This window comes from Galeopterus variegatus, unplaced genomic scaffold (assembly GCF_000696425.1).
Source record: "Galeopterus variegatus unplaced genomic scaffold, G_variegatus-3.0.2 Scaffold14854, whole genome shotgun sequence".
Taxonomy (NCBI): Eukaryota; Metazoa; Chordata; class Mammalia; order Dermoptera; family Cynocephalidae; genus Galeopterus; species Galeopterus variegatus.
In genome coordinates, this window is record NW_007740965.1 from 1 (window position 1) to 301 (window position 301).

Below are 301 nucleotides of genomic sequence, written 5' to 3' on the forward strand. Positions count from 1 at the left end.
AAAATAAAATGATTTTCAACAGCCAAGATCATTCAGTGGGAAAGGATGTCCATGGAAAAAATGGAGCTGGTAAAACTGAATATTCACACGCAGAAGTATAAAGATGGCCCCTTGAGTTAAAGACCTAAAAGAAAGAGCTAAAACTAAACAACTCTTAGAAGTAATATAGGACAAAAGTTTCACCACATTGGACGTGGTAATTATTTCTTGGATATGACACCACAAACTCTGTTGGCAACGACAAAAAATATACAAATTTGATTTCATCTCAATTAAAAACATTTGTCCCTCAGAGGACACT